Here is a 26,186-nt window from a genome sequence, read left to right on the forward strand (position 1 = left end):
AATCTCTTCTGCTTCTCTTAAGTCCCTTGTTTCTTTCCTTTATTGTACTCATATTTGTGTGAAATGTTCCCTTGGTGTTTCTCTCCTTCCTATTATTTGGAGATCTGCATTCAGATGGGTGTATCTTTCCTTTTTGCTTCTCTTTTTTTCTCAGCTATTTGTAAGGCCTCCCTGACAACCACTTTGCCTTCTTGCATTTATTTCTCTTGGGGATAGTTTTGGTAACTGCCTCCTGTTCAATGTTACAAACCTCTGCCCATAGCTCATCAGGCAGTCTAACAGATCTAATCCCTTGAATCTATTTGTCACTTCCACCATATAACCATAAGGGATTTGACTTAAGTCATAACTGAATGGCTTAGTGGTTTTCCCTACTTTCTTCAATTTAAATATAATTTTTGAAATAAGGAGCTCATGATCTCAGCAACAGTCAGCTCCAGGTCTTGTTTTTGCTGGCTGTATAGAGGTTCTCCATCTTCAGTTGCAAAGAATATAATCATCTGATTTTGGAATTGACTATCTGGTGATGTCCATGTGTAGTGTCATCTCTTAGGTTGTTGGAAGAAGATATTTACTATAACCAATGTGTTCTCTTGGCAAAATTCTGTTAGCCTTTGCCATGCTTCTTTTTGTACTCTGAGGCCAAACCTGCCTGTTACTGTAGGAATCTCTTGATGTCCTACTTTTGCATTCCAGTCCCCTATGATTAAATGGACATCTTTTTTTGGTGTTAGTTCTAGAAGGTCCTGTAGGTCTTCATAGAACTGTTCAACTTCAGCTTCTTCAGCATTACTGGTTGGAGCATAGACTTGGATTACTGTGATATTGAATGGTTTGCCTTCAAAACCAACAGAGATCATTCTGTCATTTTTGAGATTGCATCCACATACTGCATTTCAGACTCTTTTGTTGACTGTGTGGGCTACCCATTTCTTTTAATGGGGATTCTTGCTCAGAGTGGTAGACGTAATGGTCATCTGAATTATATTCATCCTTTTCTAGTTCCTAAAATGTCAATGTTCACTCTTGCCATCTCCTATTTGACCACATCCAATTTACCTTGATTCATGGAACTAACATTCCAGGTTCCTATGCAATATTGTTCTTTCCAGTATTGGACTTTACTCTAACTACCAGACACAACCACAACTGAGGATCGTTTCTGCTTTGGCTCAGCCTCTTCATTCTTTCTGGAGCTATTTCTCCAATCTTTTCTAGTAGCATATTTGATACTGTCATGTGAATGTATTTTCCTCGGTTCTTTGTTTCGTCACAACAAAGATTTGGAGTGACGGACATTAAAGCCCCCTCGGCGTGTCACAGCTCTCAGGTCTTGGATAGATCATGTTATAGCTCTCAGGTCTCGAATGGACCATGTTATAGCTCTTAGACAAATTAGTGTTACAGCTCAGTGTTACAGCTCTATTTTATTTAGAAGATAGCAGGAAAAATCCATCTCTGAGGCATGAGGGACCATCAATCCAAAGACATAAAGAGAAGAGCACCCCAGTGCGCACGAGGGAGAGGGAGAGAGAGTGCTCGCTAGCTTTAGCTCCTCTTTTTATATGTTTATCTCTCCCTGGGCCTGTCCTATGTAAATTGGGCCAGCCAGGAGTGTTGTTTGTTTTACCTGAGGTCCTCAATCCGGTCCTCAGACCTTCTTTTGTTCTATTTTCATGGGCTTTTCTCTTCTTTGTCTTTTAGCCACCGCCATTTTGGACTCCTTTTCCCTATTCTACCTACATAACAATATCTTCTGACCTGGCAGACTCATCTTCAGTGTCATATATTTTTGCCTTTTCATAGGGTTCTCAAGGTAAGAATGATGAAGTGGTTTGCCATTCCCTTCTACAGCGGACCATGTTCCTGTCTTCGAAACCTTTATCTGCTGTTGAGTCAAGATATTTGCTCCTATCTTCTTCTGGAAAATTTTAGTTTTAGATAATATGTGTATTTCTATGACCTAATTTAAATTATTTTGGGGATTTGATGTGAACTAGAGAAGGAAATAGCAACCCACTCCAATATTCTTGCCTGGAGAATCCTGTGGACAGAGGAGCCTGGAGGGCTATTGTCCATACGATCACACAGAGTCAGACATGACTGAAGTGACTTAGCATGCATGCATGCATCGGAGAAGGAAATGGCAACCCACTCCAGTATTCTTGCCTGGAGAATCCTGGGGACAGAAGAGCCTGGTGGGCTGCCATCCCTGGGATTGCACAGAGTCAGACATGACTAAAGTGACTTAGCAGCAGCAGCATCACTAGACAAGGGAAAAATTTCTATGCTTAGGTAGATAAGACAATTAAAGAAAATTTGAGAAAGAACCAAGTTTCTGTTTGAACACCTTCAATAGATACTTGCCATGAGATCCAGAAAGTGCCATATCAAATGACTATCAAACTGTGAAATGGTTGTCAGAGATCTGGAGGAAAATAACAGATGAAATAATGTAGCACTTTCTATAGAGCTGCTGGCCCGGAGGAAAATAATGTCTTAAAAACAGAGACTTCAATGATTCAGAATAAGAAGTCACTCAGTCACTTCTGAAGATAAAGACATATTTTTGCTTTCACCTAATATTTTGTTTAAATTTTCTTTTTTATGTATGCATAAGAATGACAATTGATTAAAAATAAATGTATAAGTAAATCTAAGTTAACTTTCAAGACATATTTATTAAGAGCCTGCAGACTGGCATGTATATTTGTTTTGTGTATTTGCAAAAATGAATGTTATTAAAAGTTCACAACATGAGGTAAAAAATAGAGAATACGTATAAAAGAATAACTATGAAAAGAGACAAAAATTGTAAGCCAACCAACCCCTAAATATCAGGTAATTATTAAATAGTACCGGGATCATGCTTCCAAAGCAAAATAATTTAAATAGGGAGAAAAGGAGATTTTATTTATTTTAATTTTAATTAAATTTTAAATGTTCTTAGGTATATAAGACAACAGTAATTTACACCTAATATGAAATCTATCAAAACTTCAAAAGCTTCTTTCATAATACATTTTGTATAATCCAAAAAGAAACTTTTTTTTTTTTCTTTTTGATTGAAGCTTCCCTGGTTGCTCATATAGTAAAGTGTCTGTCTGCAATGCAGGAGACACAGGTTTGATCCCTGGGTTGGGAAGATCCCCTGGAGAAGAAAATGGCAGCCCATTCCGGTATCCTTGCCTGGAAAATCCCATGGATGGCGGAGCCTGGTAGACTACTGTCCATGGGGTCACAAAGAGTCGGACACGACTGAGGGACTTCATTTCACTTCATAGTTGATTTTAAATGTGTTAGTTTCAGGTGTACAGAAAACTGATTCCTTTATACATACACAAGTATTTATATTTGTGGTTGTTGTTCAGTCATTAAGTTGTGTGCAATTCTTTGTGACCCCATGGACTGCAGCACACCAGGCTTCCCTGTTCTTCACTGTCTCCCTGACCTTGCTCAAACTCATGTCCATTGAGTCCGTGATGCCATCCAACCATCTTTGTCATCCCCTTATATGTTTGCCTACAATCTTTCCCAACATCAGGGTCGTTTTCAATGAGTTGGCTCTTCACTTCAGGTGGCCAAGGTATTGGAGCTTCAGCTTCAGCATCAGTCCTTCCAATGAATATTCAGGGTTGATTTCTTTTAGAATTGACTGGTTTGATCTCTTTGAAGTTCAAGGGACTCTCAAGAGTCTTCTCAAGCACACAATTTGAAAGCATCAATTCTTTGGTGCTCAGCCTTCTTTATGGTCCAACTCTCACATCCATACATGACTAATGGAAAAATCATAGCATTGATTATATGGACCTTTGTTGGCAAAGTGATGTCTTTACTTTTTAATACACTGTTTAGGTTTGTCATAGCTTTCCTTCCAAGAAGCAATTGTCTTTTAATTTCATGACTGGATATATATATATATATATATATATATATATATATATATATATATATGAACCTGGCTGGCTATAGTCTATAGGGTCACAAAGAGTTGGACACAACTGAAGTGACTTAGCACACATGCACATACATATATATACACAAATACATATTATTTTTCAGATTCTTTTGCTTTTTAGGTTATTACAAACTATTGAGTGTGGTTCCTGTGCTATACAGTAGGTCCATGGTGGTTATCTGCTTTACACATAGCAGTGTGTATACATTAATCTCAGATTATCCCTCTTCCTGCCTCCTTGGTTGCCACAGGTTTGTTTTCTATATTTATGGATCTATTTATGTTTTGTCTATAACTTCACTTATATCATCTATTTTTTTAGATTTGAAATATCACAAATATCATATTTGTTTCTCTCTCTGACTTACTTCACCTAGCATCATATCTAGGTCCATCCATGTTGCTGAATGGTATTATTTCATTCTTTTTATGGATGAGTAATATTCCATTGTATATATGTACCACATGTTTATCCATCCCTCTGTCATGGGCACTTGGGTTGCTTCTATATTCCCTGGGTGTTGTAAATAGTGCTGTAACAACACTTTACATTCCCCAGCAACAGTATAAGAAGGTTTTAAGGAGGAAAAAAAAATCAAGAATTATTGTTCTTAGGAACAAATAGCAATTTTAAAACTTTTAATTTTTCTTCTTGAAGTAATTCCCCTCAGGATTTAAAATGGCATTTTCAGGTTTATATTTATATTCAAGATTATAAGTAGTGAGGGTTTACATTAAATGAACTGTTATGATATTGATTAGCACTTATCCTGATTTATCTTTTTTTAAAAGTTATTAAATAGCTAATAAACCATAAGAAGCTTTCAGGTGGTTGATTTTAAATGCAAAGAAAGAGCAATTTCTCTTTATTTTTCAGGTATTTTGAATGCCAAAGGAAATGAAAATGCTTTTGAGAGAATATTTTCTATACCAATTACTTATATAGTTTTCTCTGAATGCAAAGACTAAGAGATTTCTAGAAAAATACTTTCAGAACAGAGTAATATAGGGGTAAAAACAGGATACTTTCCTTCATCTAGCCTAGAACTCTAGTCCTGTTCCTACAATAATAGTAGTCTGTATGTGTTCCATAGCAATAGGCTAATGCTTTATAAAGCTTTGGAAAACCCATATGATGATGTAACAGCATAAATTTAATTTTATTTGCTCAAACTTGATCATGTTTTCCTAAATAATATTTCTAAGGAATTTTCCTTCCAATAAACTTTGTAGTATATCTGGCTCAAGTACTTGTTACATGTTAACAGCAACTTTTCCATTTGCTCAGTGCTTTGTCTCTCTAAAAATCAGAATTTATATTCTGCTCATTGAAACTTGTTATTCTGTTGTTCTTGTTTATCAGCAAAATGCCAGCTGAAGTTGTATTTGCTGTGGGTTAGATTCCTGCTCATATTATGACAGGGGGTGGGTTTTATCCCCAACTTGATATGAAAAGAATAGATTTCTTGGAAAGTCAATTGCTAAAAAGAGAAATCCATTACTAAGTAGAAACAGACTCATTAAATGTCACTCTACGGTGACCAATAAATACTTGTTGCATGACATTTGTGTTGCAGGAATAGGTTTTTCTAAAACAAACCAAGTCCGTGAGCCTGTTCTTACGAGAGTTGGCTGGAAATTAGATCTGAGGCATTGTGGACTAGAGAACTCCTTTCCCTCTCTTCTAAGAAATGATAATCTTAAGACTCTTGTTGCAAGTCATCAGAACTTCAGTCCATTACAGTTAACCTGGAATTGCTTATTTTCCTTTATTTGAAGGCACATTTTACTATTCTTGGTATTCATTTTCTCTATGCCAGGATCTCCTCCATACCTCTTAGTTTTGTTTTGTTTTTTAAACACAGTTTCCTGTTTTGAGGTGTGACCCCATTTGGGGATCTCATGCTCTTAGATATACCCAACTGGATGCAGAATTCTGGAGAAGGGCAAGGAGACATAAGAAGGCCTTCTTAAAGGAACAATTCAAAGAAATAGAGCAAAACAATAGAATAGGAAAGAATTTCCAGGAGAAATGTCAACAACCTCAAATGTGCACTCAGATGATACCATTCTAATAGCAGAAAGTAAAGAGGAACTAACGAGCCTCTTGATGAGTATGAAAGAGGAGAGTGAATAATCTGTCTTAAGACTCAGCATTCAAATATCATGGCTTCTGGTCCCATCACTTCATGGCAAATAGAAAGGGAAAAAGTGGAAGCAGTGACAGATTTTATTTTCTTGGGCTCCAAAATCACTGCAGATGGTGACTGCAGTCATGAAATTAAAAAGCACTTGCTCCTTGAAAGAAAAGTTACGACAAACCTAGACAGCATAGTAAAAACCAGAGACATCACTTTGCTTACAAAAGTCTATATAGTCAAGGCTATGGTTTTTCCAGTATGGTTTTTCATACATGAATGCGAGAGTTGGACCATAAAGAACACCAAAATTTGATGCTTTCAAATTGTGGTGCTGGAAAAGACTCTTGAAAGTCCCTTGGACAGCAAAGAAACAAAACCAGTCAATCTTAAAGGGAATCAATCCTGAACATTCATTGGAAGGACTGATGCTGAAGCTCCAATCTTTGGCCACCTGATGTGAAGAGCTGACTCACTGGAAAATATCTTAATGCTGGGAAAGATTGAAGGCAAAAGGATAAGGGGTCCACGGAGCATGAGATAGTTAGATAGCATCATTGATTCAGTGGACATGAATTTGAGCAAACTGGGTGGTAGAAAAGGACAGAGGAGCCTGGTGCACTACAGTCCATGGTGTCTCAAAGAGTCAAACACGATTTAGCAACTGAACAACAACAAAGATGTCCTTAGGACCCTTCCAAGGGGTATAAAACAGGTGTCCATCCCTTTCGAAAACTTCCAGTCCTCTATCCTTTGAGTATCAAGCAGAATAGTCATCTAGTTCTTCTCTTTTCCTTCAAACACTTATCTTTCTCTTCTTGGACAAAATATCTGTCCTTGTGATGTCAGCTTTTGAAAAACAGAAGCCCATTAATCTTCCCCTAAAAAAGAAACTCCAGATTTGGAAAACTGAGGTGAATTTAATGTAGCATGCTCTCTTCAGATCCACACAATTGAGAACAAAAGAGAATTATTATTCTGATTGATTGTTGCACAATTATACACCATTCTCTGATAACACTAGTTGAGGTTTTATTCTTTGTCTTCCCTCGCCTTCTCTTCTTTTTATTGCTAATACAGTATTGTATCCTATAAGGTAGCCTGGTAATTTTCTTGAATCTCTCTACTCTCCATCTCTCAGGGAACTCACAAAAATTAAAATATCTCCTATCTCACCAGGACTACTACAGGATATCTACCTATCTCACTCTTATCTGCTAGATTTTTTTCTTCAGAGGGGGAGGTGATTTTAAAGTGCAAATCTCCTTTATTGCCATTGTCCCACCTGCCCACGTACCCTTTTCTTGAACTTTATTGTTTAAATTTAAAAGTTTTACATTTATTTTAGTGTTTTAATTGAGGAATAGTTGTTCCACAGTGATTCAGGTGTGTAGCAAAGTGATGTTATACATCCGTATAGATTCTTTTCCATTGTAAGTTAAGATACTGAATGTAGCTCCCTGTGCTATACAGTAGATCCTTGTGGTTTATCTATTTTACACATGTAATAGTGTGTATCTGGGGATTCCATCATGGGTCAGATGATAAAGAATCTTCTTGCAATGTAGGAGACCAGGGTTTGATCCCAGGTTGGGAAGATCCCATCTTCCCTGGTAGCTCAGTTGGTAAAGAATCCACCTGCAATGCAGGAGACCTGGGTTTGATCCCTGGGTTTGGAATATCTCCTGGAGAAGAGAAAGGCCACCCACTCCAGTATTCTGGCCTGGAGAATGCCATGGACTGTGTATAGTCCATGGGGTCGCAAAGAGTCAGACATAACTGAGTGACTCTCACTTCACTTCACTTTGGGAAGATCACCTGATGAAGGAAATGACAACACACTCCAGTATTCTTGCCATGGGAAATCCCATGGACAGAGGAGCCTCAGTTCAGTTCAATTCCGTTCAGTCACTCAGTCGTGTCACTTTTTGCAACCCCATGAATCACAGCACGCCAGGACTCCCTGTCCATCACCAACTCTCAAAGTTCACCCAAACTCATGTCCATTGAGTTGGTGATGCCATCCAGCCATTTCATCCTCTGTCGTCCCCTTCTCCTCCCACCCCCAATCCCTTCCAGCATCAGAGTCTTTTCCAATGAGTCAACTCTTCGCATGAGGTGGCCAAAGTATTGGAGTTTCAGCTTTAGCATCAGTCCTTCCAATGAACACCCAGGACTGATTTCCCTTAGAATGGACTGGTTGGATCTCCTTGCAGTCCAAGGGACTCTCTAGAGTCTTCTCTAACACCACAGTTCAAAAGCATCAATTCTTTGGCGCTCAGCTTTCTTCACAGTCCAACTCTCACATCCATACATGACCACTGGAAAAACCATAGCCTTGACTAGACGGACCTTTGTTGGCAATGTAATGTCTCTGTTTTTCAATATGCTGTCTAGGTTGGTCATAACTTTCCTTCCAAGGAGTAAGTGTCTTTTAATTTCATGGCTGCAGTCACCATTTGCAGTGATTTTTGGGGCCCAAAAAAAATAAAGTCTGACGGAGGCTGCAATTCATGGGTTCACGAAGCGTATCTGTTAAACCCAGATTCCCAACTGATGCCTCCTTACCCTTTTTCACCTTTGACAATGATGTTTTCTATGTCTGTAAGTCTGTTTCAGTTTTGTAAACAAGTTCATTTGAGTATCATTTTTTCTGATTCTACATAAAAGTGACACCATATGATGATTGTCTTTTTTTGTTAGACTTATTTTACTTAGCATGATCATCTCTAGGTTGACCCATGTTGCTACAAATAGCAAGGTTGAGCAATATTACTCTGTGTGTGTGTCTCTGTGTGTGTATGTCTGTGTATGGACACTCAGGTTGCTTCCATACCTTGGCAATTGTAAACAATGCTGCTGTGAATATTGGGGTGCATGTATCTTTTCAAAATAGTGTTTTTATTTCTACCAGAAACTCAGGAGTAGAATTTCTGGATCATATGACAATTCTATGTTTAGTTTTTTGAGAAACCTCCCAACTATTTTCCACAATAGCTGTACCTATTTATGTTCTCACAATGTGAGACAGTTCCTTTTTTTCCACATCCTTGCCAGAATTTGTTATTCATAAATTTTTTGATGCTAGCCATTTAACAGGTATGAGGTGATATCCTGTGTGTGTGTGTGTTTAAGACATCTTTTTAAAATTAATTATTTTATTTTTGGCCATGGGTCTTCATTACAGTACACAGGCTCTTTGTTGCTACATGGAGGTTTTCTCTAGTAGGTGTGAGCATGGGATAGTTTCTAGTTGCTGTGGGCAGACTGATCGCTGTGGTTTTTCTTGTTGTGGATTACAGGTTCTAGGATGCTCAGGCTTCAGTAGTTATGGTACATGGGCTTCAGTAGTGGTAGCATACAGTTGGGTGGTGCATGGACTTATTTGCCCTGCAGCATCTGAGAACTTTAGTTCCTGGACCAGGTATCCAGCCTGTGTCCCCTGCATTGGTATGTGGATTTGCAACCACTGAGCTACCAGGGAAGTTCCTCATTGTGGTTTTGATTTGCATTTTTCTAATAATTAGTGATGGTAAGCATCTTTGCAGTGCCTGCTGGCCATCTATCACTTCTCTGGAGAAATGTCTATTCTGTTTTTCTGCTCATTTTTAATTAGATTTTTTTATTTTAGATATTTTTAATATTGAGTTGTATGAGCTGTTTATATATGTTGGGTATTAACCCTTTGTTTGTCATATTATTTGCAAATATCTTCCCATTCAGTAGGTTGCGTTTTCATTTTGTCATGATTTCCTTTGCTATACAAGCTTTTAACTTTAAATAAATCTCATTTTTAAAATTATATATACATATAATTATATATATACACACACATATAATATTATTTATTTCCTTTTTCTTTAGGTGACAGATCCAAAAAAATATTGTGATTTATGTCAGTGTTCTGCCTATGTTTTCCTCTAGAAGTTTTATGGCATACCGTCTTACATTTAGGTCTTTACCATTTGGGTTTACTTTTGTATACAGTGTTAGAGAATGTTCTAATTTCATTATTTTACATGTAACTATCCAGTTCTCCTGGTGCACACAAGGTTTGTTTGAGCCTTTGAGCATCTCTGGAGAGTATGGGGTTTGATTCTAAATGCGATTTCACCCCTCCTACCATCTTGCTGGGGCTTCTCCTTTGCCCTTGGACATGGGTATTTCCTCAAAGTTGCTGATAGACAGAGTGCCTGAAGAACTATGGACAGAGGTTAGTGACATTGTATAGGAAGCAGTGATCAAGATTATCCCCAAGAAAAATAAATGCAAAAACACAAAATGGTTCTCTGAGGAGACCTTACAAATAGCTGAGAAAAGAAGAGAAGTCAAAGGCAAAGGAAAAAAGGAAAGATATACCCACTTGAATGCATATTTCCAAAGAATTGTAAGAAGAGATAAAGTCTTCCTCAGTGATCAATGCAAAGAAATAGAGGAAAACAATAGAATGGGAAGGGCTGCGCTTTGCTGGAGCAGCCATGAAGAGATACCCCACGCCCAAGGTAAGAGAAACCCAAGTAGGATGGTAGGTGTTGCAAGAGGGCATCAGAGGGCAAACACAGTGAAACCATACTCACAGAAAACTAGTCAATCTAATCACACTAGGACCACAGCCTTGTCTAACTCAATGAAACTAAGCCATGCCTGTGGGGCAACCCAACGGGTGGGTCATGGTGGAGAGATTTGACAGAATGTGGTCCACTGGAGAAGGGTATGGCAAATCACTTCAGTATTCTTGCCTTGAGAACTCCATGAACAGTATGAAAAGGCAAAATTATAGGATACTGAAAGAGAAACTCCCCAGGTCAGTAGGTGCCCAATATGCTACTGGGGATCAGTGGAGAAATAACTCCAGAAAGAATGAAGGGATGGAGCCAAAGCAAAAAGAATACCCAGCTGTGGATGTGACTGGTGATAGAAGCAAGGTGCGATGCTGTAAAGAGCAATATTGCATAGGAACCTGGAATGTCAGGTCCATGAATCAAGGCAAATTGGAAGTGGTCAAACAAGAGATGGCAAGAGTGAATGTCGACATTCTAGGCATCAGCCAACTGAAATGGACTGAAATGGGTGAATTTAACTCAGATGACCATTATATTTACTACTGCGGGCAGGAATCCCTCAGAAGAAATGGAGTGGCCATCATAGTCAACAAAAGAGTCTGAAATGCAGTACTTGGATGCAATCTCAAAAACGACAGAATGATCTCTGTTCATTTCCAAGGCAAACCATTCAATATCACAGTAATCCAAGTCTATGCCTCAACCAGTAACGCTGAAGAAGCTGAAGTTGAACGGTTCTATGAAGACCTACAAGACCTTTTAGAACTAACACCCCAAAAAATGTCCTTTTCATTATAGGGGACTGGAATGCAAAAGTAGGAAGTCAAGAAACACCTGGAGTAACAGGCAAATTTGGCCTTGGAATACAGAATGAAGCAGGGCAAAGACTAATCGAGTTTTGCCAAGAAAATGCACTGGTCATAACAAACACCCTCTTCCAACAACACAAGAGAAGACTGTATACATGGACATCACCAGATGGTCAACACCAAAATCAGATTGATTATATTCTTTGCAGCCAAAGATGGAGAAGCTCTATACAGTCGGCAAAAACAAGATCAGGAGATGACTGTGGCTCAGACCATGAACTCCTTATTGCCAAATTCAGACTTAAATTGAAGAAAGTAGAGAAAACCACTAGACCATTCAGGTATGACCTAAATCAAATCCCTTATGATTATACAGTGGAAGTGAGAAATAGATTTAAGGGCCTAGATCTGATAGATAGAGTGCCTGATGAACTATGGAATGAGGTTCGTGACATTGTGCAGGAGACAGGGATCAAGACCATTCCCATAGAAAAGAAATGCAAAAAGCAAAATGGCTGTCTGGGGAGGCCTTACAAATAGCTGTGAAAAGAAGAGAAGCTAAAAGCAAAGGAGAAAAGGAAAGATATAAACATCTGAATGCAGAGTTCCAAAGAATAGCAAGCAGAGATAAGAAAGCCTTCTTCAGCGATCAATGCAAAGAAATAGAGGAAAACAACAGAATGGGAAAGACTAGGGATCTCTTCAAGAAAGTCAGAGATACCAAAGGAACATTTCATGCAAAGATGAGCTCGATAAAGGACAGAAATGGTTTGGAACTAACAGAAGCAGAAGATATTAAAAAGAGATGGCAAGAATACACAAAAGAACTGTACAAAAAAGATCTTCACGACCCAGATAATCACGATGGTGTGATCACTGACCTAGAGCCAGATATCCTGGAATGTGAAGTCAAGTGGGCCTTCGAAAGCATCACGACGAACAAAGCTAGTGGAGGTGATGCAATTCCAGTTGAGCTATTCCAAATCCTGAAAGATGATGCTGTGAAAGTGCTGCACTCAATATGCCAGCAAATTGGGAAAACTCAGCAGTGGCCACAGGACTGGAAAAGGTCAGTTTTCATTCCAATCCCAAAGAAAGGCAATGCCAAAGAATGCTCAAACTACCACACAATTGCACTCATCTCACATGCTAGTAAAATAATGCTCAAAATTCTCCAAACCAGGCTTCAGCAATATGTGAACCGTGAACTTCCTGATGTTCAAGCTGGTTTTAGAAAAGGCAGAGGAACCAGAGATCAAATTGCCAACATCCGCTGGATCATGGAAAAAGCAAGAGAGTTCCAGAAAAACATCTATTTCTGCTTTATTGACTATGCCTAAGCCTTTGACTGTGTGGATCACAATCAACTGTAGAAAATTCTGAAAGAGATGGGAATACCAGACCACCTGATCTGCCTCTTGAGAAATTTGTATGCAGGTCAGGAAGCAACAGTTAGGACTGGCCATGGAACAACAGACTGGTTCCAAATGGGAAAAGGAGTATGTCAAGGCTGCATATTGTCACCCTGTTTATTTAACTTCTATACAGAATACATCATGAGAAACGCTGGACTGGAAGAAGCACAAGCTGGAATCAAGATTGCCCGGAGAAATATCAATAACCTCAGATATGCAGATGACACCACCCTTATGGCAGAAAGTGAAGAGGAACTCAAAAGCCTCTTGATGATAGTGAAAGTGGAGATTGAAAAAGTTGGCTTAAAGCTCAACATTCAGAAAACGAAGAACATGGCATCTGGTCCCACCACTTCACGGGAAATAGATGGGGAGACAGTGGAAAAAGTGTCAGACTTTATTTTTCTGGCTCCAAAATCACTGCAGATGGTGACTGCAGCCATGAAATTAAAAGACGCTTACTCCTTGGAAGGAAAGTTATGACCAACCTAGATAGCATATTCAAAAGCAGAGGCATTACTTTGCCAACAAAGGTCCATCTAGTCAAGGCTATGGTTTTTCCTGTGGTCATGTATGGATGTGAGAGTGGGACTGTGAAGAAGGCTGAGCACCGAAGAATTGATGCTTTTGAACTGTGGTGTTGGACAAGACTCTTGAGAGTCCCTTGGACTGCAAGGAGATCCAACCAGTCCATTCTGAAGGAGCTCAGCCCTGGGATTTCTTGGGAAGGAATGATGCTAAAGCTGAAACTCCAGTACTTTGGCCACCTCATGCGAAGAGTTGACTCATTGGAAAAGACTGATTCTGGGAGGGATTGGGGGCAGAAGGAGAAGGGGATGACAGAGGATGAGATGGCTGGATGGCATCATGGACTTGATGGATGTGAGTCTGAGTGAACTCCGGGAGTTGGTGATGGACAGGGAGGCCTGGCATGCTGTGATTCATGGGGTCGCAAAGAGTCTGACACGACTGAGCGACTGATCTGATCTGAGAGATCTCTTCAAGAAAATTAGAAATACCAAGGGAATATTTCATGCACAGTTGGGTACAATAAAGAACAGAAATAGTATGACCCTAACAGAAGCAGAAGATATTAAGAGGTGATGGCAAGAATACACCAAACTATACAAAGAAGGTCTTCATGACTCATAATCATGATGGTGTGATCACTGACCCAGAGCCAGACATTCTGGAATGTCAAGTCAAGTGGGCCTTAGGAAGTATCACTATAAAAAAGGTAGTAGAGGTGATAGAATTCCAGTTGAGCTATTTCAAATCCTAAAAGATGATGCTGTGAAAGTGCTGCACTCAATATGCCAGCAAATTTGGAAAACTCAGCAATGGCCACAGGACTGGAAAAGGTCAGTTTTGATTCCAATTCCAAAGAAAGGCAAAGCCAAAGAATGCTCAAAGTACCACACGATTACACTCATCTCACATGCTAGCAAAGTAATGCTCAAAATTCTCCAAGCCAGGCTTCAGTAGTACATGAACCATGAGCTTCCAGATGTTCAAGCTGGATTTAGAGATGGCAGAGGAACCAGAGATCAAATTGCCAACATCCATTAGATCATCGCAAAAGTGAGAGAGTTCCAGAAAAACCAAAAAAAAAAAAAAAAAAGTAGATGTTTTTTATTTGACTTTATTGACAATGCCAAAGCCTTTGACTGTGTGGATTACAACAAACAGTGGAAAATTCTTAAAGAGATGTGAATACCAGATGATTTGACCTGCCTCCTGAGAAATCTATTTGCAGGTCAGGAAGCAACAGTTAGAACTGGACATGGAACAACAGACTGGTTCTAAATTGGGAAAGGAGTACATCAAGGTTGTATATTGTCACCCTGCTTATTTAACTTATATACAGAGTACATCATGAGAAATGCTGGACTGGATGAAGCACAAGCTGGAATCAAGTTTGCTGGGAGAAATATCACTAACCTCAGATATGCAGATAACACCACCCTTATGGCAGAAAGTGAAGAGGAAGTAAAAACCCTATTGATGAAAGTGAAAGAGGAGAGTGAAAAAGTTGGCTTAAAGCTCAACATTCAGAAAATGAAGATCATGGCATCTGGTCCCATCACTTCATGGGAAATAGATGGGGAAACAGTGTCAGACTTTATTTTTCTGGGCTCCAAAATCACTGCAGATGGTGACTGCAGCCATGAAATTAAAAGACGCTTGCTCCTTGGAAGAAAAGTTATGACCAATCTAGACAGCATATTAAAAGCAGAGACATTACTTTGCCAACAAAGGTCCATTTAGTCAAAGCTATGGTTGTTTCAGTAGTTATGTATGGATGTGAGATTTGGACTGTAAAGAAAGCTGAGCACAGAAGAATCGATGCTTTTGAACTGTGGTGTTGGAGAAGACTCTTGAGAGTCCCTTGGACTGCAAGGAGATCCAACCAGTCCATCCTAAAGGAAACCAGTCCTGAATATTTCATTGGAAAGACTGGTGCTAAAGCTGAAACTGCTATATTTTGGCCACCTGTTGTGAAGAACTGATTCATTTGAAAAGACCCTGATGCTGGGAAAGATGAAGGTGGTAGGAGAAGGGGATGACAGAGGATGATATGGTTGGGTGGCATCACTGACTCAATGAACTTCAGTTTGAGTAAACTCTGGGAGTTGATGGACAGGGTAGCCTGGCATACTATAGTCTTTAGGGTCACAGAGTCGGACACAACTGAGCGACTGAACTGTACTGAACTGATCCAGTTTTCCCAGCATCACATATTGAAGAGACTTTTTTCCATTGTATATTTTCACCTCTTTTTGTCACAGATTGACCACAGGTGCATGGGTTTATTTCTGGGATTTCTATCCTCTCCCATTGATCTTATGTGTGTGCCAGTACCGTGATGTTTTGATTACTGTAGCTTTGCTGTATAGTCTGAAGTCAGGGATCCAGATTCCTCCATTTCTGTTCTGCTTCAAGTTTATTTTGGTTTAGGGATTGCTTGTGTTTCCATACACATTTTTATTTATTTATTTTTTTGTCCCAGTTTTTTGAAAAATACCACTGGTAATCTGAAAGAAATTGCATTGAATCTGTAGATTTCCTTTTATAATATGGTCACTTTAACAATACTTTTTAATTTTTTCCAATCCTGCAGCACAGTATATTGGTCCATTTGTTTGTGTCATCTTTGATTTCTTTCATCTCAATCATTTAATTTTCAAAGTACAGGACTTTGCCTCTCTTTGTATATTTATACCTAAGTATTATTTTTATGTGATAGTAAATGGGATTGTTTTCTTAATTTCTCATTTCTTTTTTATTTTTTTTGGGTTGAGTGTGGATGATGCATGTTTAGAGTACGGCTCAACACCGTGGGTTATCTGTGAGTTCTTTTTTTTTTTTTTTTTTTTTTTTTTGAATCTTGATCCCATTGTTTTTATTTATTTTTTTTTCTGTATGCTTTTATTTATTTATTTATTTTTTTGTTTTTTTTTTTGTTTTTTAAGTTTTTTTTTCCACCACAGGTATGCATGTGTTCCCCATCCTGAACCCTCCTCCCTCCTCCCTCCCCATACCATCCCTCTGGGTCATCCCAGTGCACCAGCCCCAAGCATCCAGCATCGTGCATTGAACCTGGACTGGCATCTCGTTTCATACATGACATTTCACATGTTTCAATGCCATTCTCCCAAATCTTCCCACCCTCTCCCTCTCCCACAGAGTCCATAAGCCTGTTCTATACATCAGTGTCTCTTTTGCTGTCTCGTATACAGGGTTATCGTTACCATCTTTCTAAATTCCATATATATGCGTTAGTATACTGTATTGGTGTTTGTCCTTCTGGCTTACTTCACTCTGTATAATAGGCTCCAGTTTCATCCACCTCATTAGAACTGATTCAAATGTATTCTTTTTAATGGCTGAGTAATACTCCATTGTGTATATGTACCACTGCTTTCTTATCCATTCATCTGCTGATGGACATCTAGGTTGCTTCCATGTCCTGGCTATTATAAACAGTGCTGCGATGAACATTGGGGTACACGTGTCTCTTTCCCTTCTGGTTTCCTCAGTGTGTATGCCCAGCAGTGGGATTGCTGGATCATAAGGCAGTTCTATTTCCAGTTCTTTAAGGAATCTCCACACTGTTCTCCATAGTGGCTGTACTAGTTTGCATTCCCACCAACAGTGTAAGAGGGTTCCCTTTTCTCCACACCCTCTCCAGCATTTATTATTTGTAGACTTTTGGGTTGCAGCCATTCTGACTGGTGTGAAATGATATCTCATAGTGGTTTTGATTTGCATTTCTCTGATAATGAGTGATGTTGAGCATCTTTTCATGTGTTTGTTAGCCATCTGTATGTCTTCTTTGGAGAAATGTCTATTTAGATCTTTGGCCCATTTTTTGATTGGGTCATTTATTTTTCTGGAGTTGAGCTGTAGGAGTTGCTTGTATATTTTTGAGATTAGTTGTTTGTCGGTTGCTTCATTTGCTATTATTTTCTCCCATTCTGAAGGCTGTCTTTTCACCTTGCTAATAGTTTCCTTTGATGTGCAGAAGCTTTTAAGTTTAATTAGGTCCCATTTGTTTATTTTTGCTTTTATTTCCAATATTCTGGGAGGTGGGTCATAGAGGATCCTGCTGTGATGTATGTCAGAGAGTGTTTTGCCTATGTTCTCCTCTAGGAGTTTTATAGTTTCTGGTCTTACGTTGAGATCTTTAATCCATTTTGAGTTTATTTTTGTGTATGGTGTTAGAAAGTGGTCTAGTTTCATTCTTTTACAAGTGGTTGACCAGATTTCCCAGCACCACTTGTTAAAGAGATTGTCTTTAATCTTAAATGGGATTGTTTTCTTAATTTCTCATTTCTGACATTTTTTGTTAGCATAAAGTTATACAACAGATTTATGTGTATTAATTTTGTATCTTGCAACTTGACCAAACCCACTGATGAGCTTTACTCGTTTTCTGGTAGCATTTTTTTTAAATTTCTATATATAGTACCATGTTGCCCAGAAACAGTGACAGTTTTACTTCTTCCTTTTCAATTTGGATTGTTTTGTTTCTTTTTCTTCTTTCTTTTCCCTGTCTAGGACTTCCAAAACTGTGTTGAATAAAAGAGTGTGCATCCTTGTCTTATTTATGATCTTTAGAGGGAATGCTTTTGGTTTCTCACTTAGTTGTGGGTTTCTAATATACAGTCTTTATTTTGTTGAAGTAAGTTCCCTCCATGCCTACTTTCTAGAGAAGTTTTAAATCATAAATAGGTATTTAATTTTATCAAAAGTGTTTTCTGCATCTATTGACATGATCCTATAGCTTTTATTCTTCAGTTTGCTAATGTAGTGTATCACATTGGTTGTGCAGATATTGAAAAATCCCTACATCCCTGGGATAAGTCCCACTTGATTATGGTGTACAATCCTTTATTGTATCGTTAGACTTGGTTTGCAAGTATTTTGTTGAGGATTTTTCATCTATATTCACCAGTGGTATTGACCTATAGTTTCTTTTGTTTTTGTAATAATATCTTTGTCTATTTTTGGTACAAGGTGATGGCGGTCTCATAGAATGATTCCAGAAGTGTTCCTTCCTCTGTAATTTTTTGGAATAGTTTCAGAAATATAGGCGTTAACTCTTTTCTGAAAGTTTGGTATAATTCTCCCATGAAGTCTTCTAGTCCTGGACTTTTGTTTACAGGGAGTTTTTAAATTACTGACTTAATGTCAGTGCTGACAGCTGGTCTGTTCAGATTTTTTGTTTCTTCCTGGTTTAGTCTTAGGAGATTACCTTTCTAAGAATTAATCCACTTCTTCTAAGTTGTCCATTTTATTAGTGTACAGTTGCTTGTGGTAGTCTCTTATGATCCTCTGTTACTGTGTGTATGTTGCAAGTTCTCCTTTTTCATTCCTGATTTTACTGACTTGAGCCCTATATCTTTTTTTTGTTGATGAGTCTGGCTAAAGGTTTATCAATTTTGTTTATCTTTTCAAAGAACCAGCTTTTAGTTTCATTAACTTGTTTTCTTATAGTTTAAATCTCTATTTTATTTTTGATCTGAACTTTATGATTTCCTTCCTTCTAACTTTAGGTTTTGTTCTTTGAAGATTAAAGTTTTAAGTTTAGGTTGTTTATTTGAAAATTTTCATTGCCTTATATATTGAGGAGCTCCCATGTTGGGAGTATATATATTTACAATTATTATATCTTGTTGGATTGATCCCTTGATCATTATGTAGTGTCCTTCTTTGTTTCTTATAACAATCTTATTTTTAAGTTGATTTTTCTGGTATAAGTATTGCTGCTCCAGCTTTCTTTTGATTTCCATTTGCAAGGAAGATCTTTTCCTGTCTTCTCACTTTCAGACTGTATGTTTATTTGGATCTAAGGTGAGTCTTTTGTAGATAGCATAAATATGGGTTTTGATGGTGTTGTTTTTTTTTTTTTTTTCCTGTCCATTCAGCCAGTCTGTATCTTTTGGTGGAGTACTTAGACCATATTATATTTTACATCTAATTGTTCCGCATATCCCTTAACTGCTTATTATGGATGCAGCTGATTTTATTACTTGTGTCTTTTAAACTCCCTATGAGTTTGTATCTAGATGATTTCCTTCCTTCACTGTGTGTTTACCAATGAGCTTCTTCCTTCTATAATTTTATGGCTTCTAATTGGGGTCTTTTGTTTTTGCCTAGAGAATTTCCTTTAACATTTATTATAAAGCCACTTTGGTGATGCTGCATTCTTTTAGCTTTTCCTTGTATGTTAAAATTTTGATTTTTCCATCAAATCTGAATGAGAATCTTACTACATATTCTTTGTTGTAGATTTTTCCCTTTCATCACTTTAAATATCAATATATCATGCCACTCCCTTCTGGTGTGCAGACTTTATGCTGAAAAATCAGCTGGTAACCTTATGGGAGTTCCTTTGCATGTTACTTAGTGTATTTCCCTTGCTGATTTTAGTAGTCTCTCATTATCTTTAATTTTTGTTATTTTGATTACAGTGTATCTTGATATATTTCTCTTTGAGCTAATTCTGTAAAGGACTCTGCTTCCTGGTCATAGGTGACTGTTTCCTTTCTCAGGTTAGGGAGGTTTTCAGCTATTATGTCTTCAAATATTTTCTTGGGCCCTTTCTCTCTCTATCCTCCTTCTTGGACCCTTATAATGCAAATATTAGTGCAAAGATATTGTTCAAAAGATCCCTAAACTGTCCTCATTTCTTTTCATTCTTATTTTTATCCTGTGGCAGTGATTTCCACTACTCTGTCTTTGAACTTACTGATCCACCTGTCTGAGTCATTTAGTTTACTATTGATTCCTTTGTGTGTATTTTTCATTTCAGTTATTGTATTTTTCATCTCTTTTGCTGTTCTTTATATATTCTCTTTGTTAAAAACTTCTGATTTCTCACTCTGTGCATCCAACCTCCTTCTGACTTCTTTGTTCATCTTTAAGATCATTACTCTGAACTGTTTCTTGGGTAGATTGCCTATCTCCATTTCACTTAGCTCTGGAGTTCTATCTTGATCCTTAATCTGGAACATACTTCTCTACTGCCTCGTTTTGTCTAAGTCACTATTAGCAATTTTAAGGATGTGGTAGGTTTGCTACATTTCTTGACCTCTGAAGGAGGCATCCTGTGCACCCTAACAGTGTACTCTTGTCACCCAAGTTATATGGTGTTCCCTCTAAGAGGGCTGAGTGTGTCCTTCTGTTGTTGTGGGCTGACTGTGGGTAGTCTGGTTGGTCCCTAGTCTATCCCTGGTCCCAAGGCTGAGTTCTTCCTTGTGTGGATGCTGCTGTCTTCTGTTTAGTAAGGCCTAGTCATGAGGTGGCTGGTTGTGGAATTATACTGGGCCCCAGTGCTAATGCTGGCTCATTGGTGGGTGAAATCAGGGTCTCAAAAGACTCTTGACTGTTGCCCACCCATTGGCAGATAAATCCATATCCTGGGTTTAGTGCCAGACTATTGGCAGGCAGAGCTGTTTCCGGATATAGCTGGATATGGGTTCTAGGGTGCCCAGAAAGTTTCGTTAGCATGCTAGTGGGCAAGGCCCTGGCCCAGATATTCACAGGGTAGAGTCTGGCCTGTGAGGTAGGATTGTAGTTTTCTTGGTCGGTGTCTGCCCCTGGTGTTTGAGGCTGATCTAGAGACTCATGCAGGCTTTCTGGCACAAAAGGCTGGTGCCTGCCCACTGGTATGTAGAGCAGGATGTTGGCCTTTGGTAGTTGAGCTGTGTCAAGGCTCATGTCCAGAGGTGACTATGGGCTCTGTAGTCTTTAGGCAGCCTGAGTGCTGATGGCTGGGGCTGTGTCCCCACCCAGTTAGTCATTTGGCTTGAGTCATCCTAGCACTGAATCCTACAGGCTGAGGAGTGAGCCAGGTCTTGGCATTAATGATCCAAGATGTAGGCTGCCAGGAATGTCCATGCAGCAGACTGTTCACTGATATATCTGACATCAGTGTCTGTGTCTCTGGGATGAGCCACAGCTGTCACCCTCTCCCTCCCCTCTTCAGGAGACTCTGGCCTGGGCCCTTACCAAATTACTTCTTTTACCTTTGGTCCTGGTATGTGTGAGATTTTGTTTGTACCCTTTAAGATTGGGTGCAACTATTTCCCCCAGTTCTGTGGGGCTTCTGCAATTAAGCCCTTGCTGGCCTTGAAAGTCAAACCTTCTAGGCCCTCACCTTCCCAGTGCCTGAAACCCATGGCAGGGAGCCTGACATGGGGCTCGAAACACTCACTCCTGTGAAACAACCTCTGCCATATGAAATGGCCCCCAGTTTGTGGGCAGCCCATTCTGCATCTGTTTCTCCTACCTGTCTTGTGGGTCATTCCTTCTTTATGTCTTTAGTTGTAGGTTCCAGTGTTTTTCTCTGTTTGTTCTGAAGATAGTTGTGATTTTGGTGTGCCCATGAGAGTAGGTGATCTCAGGGTCTTTCTACTCCCTAAATTTGCTGCTTTCTCCTCTTGAAGACTTTTAAATGGCTTCTCATTTCTCTAACAATAAAGCCCAACACTTTAGCCTATAAGATCCTGGCAGAGTCGACCCTTCTCTAATCCCCCCAACTAACTTTGCACCTACACCACTTTGCTTTCTGGACTTAGCAACATTGCTTTCATTCACTGTCCCCTTGGTTCTTAGACCCTGGTGCCTCCCAAGCATCTTCCAGTTTTCACCCCACCACACTCATACAAAGGGTTCTTTCACTTGCTGTTGCTTCTTCTTGGAAGCCCATTTCCCATTTTACACAGATGCCTTCTATTTCTTCTCCAGATTTTATTTGAATTATTTCCCTGATCTTATTTTTCAAAATTTCTGCTCCCTCTGCATGCATGCTCATTCGTGTCCAGCTGTTTCTGGTCACATTGAGTACAGCCTGCCAGGCTTCTTTGTCCATGGGATTTCCCAGACAAGAATACTGGAGTGGGTTGCCATTGTCTTCTCCAGGTGATCTTCCCAACCTAGGGATCAATCCCACGTCCCCTGCATCTCCTGCTCTGGCAGGTAGATTCTTTACCACTAGTTTCACCTGGGAAGCCTCTTTTCAAAATTAAAGCTTCCCTATCGTAACCACTCCTCCACACACTACATCAACATTCATTTTAATAATTATTTTAATGTCTTTGTTTGATGTCTGTCTTCAGACAGAATTTCACCTTCATGAAAGCACAGCTCTGTAAGATTTTGTTTATACACTATGAAATATAGTTTCTGGTATTTTGTAGGCAGTGAGTAAATATTTGCTAAAAGAATACTCATATCCAAGTACTGTAGTTAACTAGAGTGATTATTTGTAGTTGTGGTTTCTTTTTTTCTTTCCTTTTTCTTCTTGTGAGACTGGAGTGTGGAATAATTTGGAGTAAGTAAAAAGGAGAACAACCATTCACACATTATAGGGAAGGTCCTAAAGACTATTATTAAGATTTTATTCTTTCTTTCATAAAGTACAAAAGTAAAATTGAAAGGAAAAAAAAGTAGTTTTAGTACACACTCATGCAAAACCAATATAATATTGTAAAAAGTATAATATATATATATATATATATAAAAGAACAGAAGAGGCAAACAGAAAAAAAATATTTACTAAAAATCTATTTTTTAAATTAAAAAAAATTCAGAAGTTACTATTTTTGTGTAAATTTTCATTATTTCAGAGTATAGTTGATTTACTGTCTGAGTCACCAAAGAAGCCCTTTTTGGGGCTTCCCAGGTGGCACTCAGAGAAGGCAATGGCACCCCACTCCAGTACTCTTGCCTGGAAAATCCCATGGACGGAGGAGCCTGGTAGGCTGCAGTCCATGGGGTTGCTAAGAGTCAGACACGACTGAGCGACTTCACTTTCAGTTTTCACTTTCATGCATTGGAGAAGGAAATGGCAACCCACTCCAGTGTTCTTGCCTGGAGAATCCCAGGGACGGGGGAGCCTGGTGGGCTGCCGTCTGTGGGGTTGCACAGAGTCGGACACGACTGAAGCGACTTAGCAGCAGCAGCAGCAGGTGGCACTAGTGGTAAAGAACCTGCCTACCAATTCTGGAGAAACAAGAGACAGTGGGTTTGATCTCTGAGTTAGGTAGATCCCCTGGAGGAGGGCATGGCAACCCACTCTAGTATTCTTGCATGGAGAATTCCATGGACAGAGGAGCCTGTGGGCTATAGTCCATAGCGTCACAAAGAATCAGACACAACTGAAGCAGTGTGCATGCACACACACACACGTATGTAGAGGAGAGTGTCTATTCATAATGTTGTGTTACTTTCAGGTGTACAGCAAAATGATTCAGTTATACATATGCAGATGGTCTTATCTAGATCCTTTTTTTTCCCCATAAAGAACTAACCATTTTGTCTTCCCTGGTGGTTCAGTGGTAGAGAATCCACCTGCCAATGCAGAGGACACAGGTTCAATCCCTGATCCAGGGAGATCCCACATGTAATGGAGTGACTGAGCCTGTGTGCCACAACTGTTGAGCCTGTATTCTAGAGCCCAGGAGCTGCACCTATGAAAGCCCACGCCACCTAGAGCCCATGGTCAAGAACAAGAGAAGCCACTGCAATGAACAGCCTGTGCACTGCAACTAGAGAGTAGCCAGCACTTGCCACAGTTAGAGAAAAGCCCACACAGCAATGAACCCAGTACAACCCAAAATAAAGAAATCATTAAAAAAAAAAAAAACCCAACCACCTTATTTATTTATTCATTTTGGACACACCACACGGCATACAGAATCTTCCTCAACCAGGGATACAAACTGTGTCCCCTGCAGTGAAGGTGGAAAGTGGAGTCTAAACCACTGGACCACCCAGGTGGGTCCCCCCTCCCTTTTAATTTTTTTCTAAATAAAGAATATGCTGTTTTATTTATTTTAGATTATTTTGTCATATAGGTTATCCATGAATACTGAGTAGAGTTCCCTGTTGGAACCAACAAGCTTCCAAAACCAACAAGGTTTTCTACATTATATGTAGTCGTGTGGTTGGCTTTCTACATTATATATAGTAGCATGTGTATGTTGGTTTCCTATATTATATATAGTAGTATGTGTATGTTCATCCCAAACTCCTGATTTTTCCTCACCCTGATATTTCCCCTTGGGTAATCATACGTTTGTTTTTGATATCTGTAAGAGTGTTTCTGTTTGTAAATAAGTTCATTCGTTTTATTTAAAAAATAAGACTCCACATGAGTGATGTCATCTGATACTTGTCTTTACCTGTCTGACTTAGTATGATAATCTCTAGGTTCATTAATGTTTCTGCAAATGCAAGAGGTTTCTCTGAATTAGTTTTATATCCTGCAACTTTACCAAATTCATTAAGTTCTAATAGTTTTCTGGTGCCATCTTTACGACTGTCTATGTACAGTATCATACCATCTGCAAATAGTGACAGTTTTACTTCTTTTCCCATTTTGATTCATTTTATTTCTTTTTCTTCTCTGGTTGCTGTGGCTAGGACTTCCTAAACTATGTTGAAAATAAGTGGCAACTATGGACATACTTGCCTTGTTATTGACCTTAGTGGGACTGCTTCCAGCTTTTCACCCTTGAGAATCATGTTAGCTGTGGATTTGTCATATATGTCCTTTATTATGTTGAGGTGAGTTCACTCTATGGCCACTCTCTGGAGAGTTTTCATCATAAACTGGTGTTGAATTTTGTCAAAAGCCTTCTGTGCATCTATGGAGATGTTCATATGGTTTTTATTTTTCACTTTGTTAATGTGTGATGTATCACATGATTGATTTATGCATATTAAAAGTCTTGTATCCTAGGGATAAATCCCACTTGATCATGTTGTATGATCCTTTTAAGGTATTGTTGGATTCAATTTGCTAGTTTTTTGTTGAGGATTTTTTGCATCTATGTTCATTAGTGATATTAGCTTCTAATGTTCTTTCTTGTGTGATTATCTTTGTCTGTTTTTGGTATCAGGGTGCTGGTGGCCTCACAGAATGAGCTTGAGAGTATTCCTTTCTCTGAAATTTTTTGAATGGGTTTTAGAAGGATAGGTGTTAACTCTTTCGTAAATTTGATAGAATTTACTTGTGAAGGCATCTGGTACAGGACTTAATGCTGGAAATTTTTTAATCACAGTTTCAACTTAAGTACTTGTGATTGGTCTGTTCATAACTCCAGTTTATTTCTACTTCAATCTTGGAAGATTTCATCTTTCTAAGAAGTTCTCCATTTTTTTTTTCTGTCTTGTCCATTTTATTGGCATATAGTTTCCTGTAGTACTCTACTATGGCCCTTTGTATTTCTGTGGTGTCAGTTGTAACTTATCCTTCTTCCAGTTTTAATGATTTGAGCCCTCTTTTTATTTTGTTGAGTCTAAATAAAGGTTTATCAGTTTTGTTTATCTTCTCAAAGTATGAGCTTTTAGTTTCATTGGTCTTTGCTATTATTTTATTCAGCTCATTTATGTGTGCTCAGTCTTTATGCTTTCTTCCCTTCTATTGAAAGTAGAGGTGAAAGTTCCTCAGTCATGTCTGACTCTGCAACCCCATGGACTATACAGACCATGGAATTCTCCAGAATACTGGAGTGGGTAGCCATTCCTTTCTCCAGAGGATCTTCCCAATGCAGGGATAGAACCCAGGTCTCCCACATTGCAGGCAGATTCTTTACCAGGTGAGACACAAGGGAAGCCCCACCCTTCTATTAATACTAACTTTAGGCTTTGTTCTTCTTTCTGTAGTTGCTTTAGGTGTAAGTTTAGATCATTTGAGATTTTTCTTGATTTCCTGAGATAAGATTTTAGTGCTATAAACGTCTCCCTGGTGGCTCAGCAGGAAAAGAAACCTCCTGCAATGTGAGAGACCT

The sequence above is a fragment of the Bos mutus genome, chromosome 17, assembly GCF_027580195.1.
Source record: "Bos mutus isolate GX-2022 chromosome 17, NWIPB_WYAK_1.1, whole genome shotgun sequence".
NCBI lineage: Eukaryota > Metazoa > Chordata > Mammalia > Artiodactyla > Bovidae > Bos > Bos mutus.